Below are 923 nucleotides of genomic sequence, written 5' to 3'. Positions count from 1 at the left end.
AAGCAAACATCAAAGTCCTAAGACTTTCAGCATATGTCCTTTCCCCCCCTTAATTCCCCTTAAATGCAAAGATCAGTTCAATATTTGAATCATACAGAGGCAATGGAAAAGCAGCTATCTACTTGATAGCTAACCTAAAGCCACTATAAACAAGGAGCCTTACTAGTCATTCTCATCTCTCCATCAAATTGGTATCGCCTTTTGTATAAAAAAAAATTCCAAATGTGAGATTATACGCAACTTATTTCTGTACCTGTCTCAATTAATTGGTCAGTTTCTCGAACAGTTTTTCTTCATTGCATAGATTTCATGGAGGCCAGACACTCCTCAGGTTGACAGTAACAGATAATTTTTTCTTGATTGCATTTACCTTCCCCCTCAACAGGAAAAGGAGACAGCCATGTCCATTGTTATTTCAGTCCCTTTATAGGGTGATTTTTCCTTACTCAAGCTGTTCCCAAGAGCAACAGGAGCAATGAGCTGCAGTGTTCAAAGATTAAACTGGTGGATACGTTGACTCCTTGCAACAACCCCATAAAATGAAAAGTGCTAAACCTTGCCGTTGCTCTCGTTCCCGATAGCAACCTCTAGTCCTCCCCCACTTGAGAAAAAAGACAGCTGTTAAAACAATGAAGAGCTGGAAGCAACCCTAGCCAGATAGGGTGCTTTGTGTTATCCCAGATCAGACTGATTACGTGCCATATATTCTCTGAATAGATCTTATTGTTTACCCTGTGCTTCTTGTGCTCCTTCCGCACTCTCCAGCTCTCCCCACTTCCACTCCACCCCCAGCAATCACGTTCTCTCTACGATTGCTTTTACGTTATACCAACAGCAAAAGGCAAAGTGTCAAATCACCTTTCTCTTCCCAAGCTCCCCCACTCCACCCCCAAAACATCAAATATCTCACAACGTCCACAGCC

This window comes from Gavialis gangeticus, unplaced genomic scaffold (assembly GCF_001723915.1).
Source record: "Gavialis gangeticus isolate Ggan-Ray unplaced genomic scaffold, GavGan_comp1, whole genome shotgun sequence".
NCBI classification, from domain to species: domain Eukaryota; kingdom Metazoa; phylum Chordata; order Crocodylia; family Gavialidae; genus Gavialis; species Gavialis gangeticus.
The sequence above is the reverse complement of the archived record's forward strand: the minus strand, read 5'-3'. Positions refer to the sequence as shown.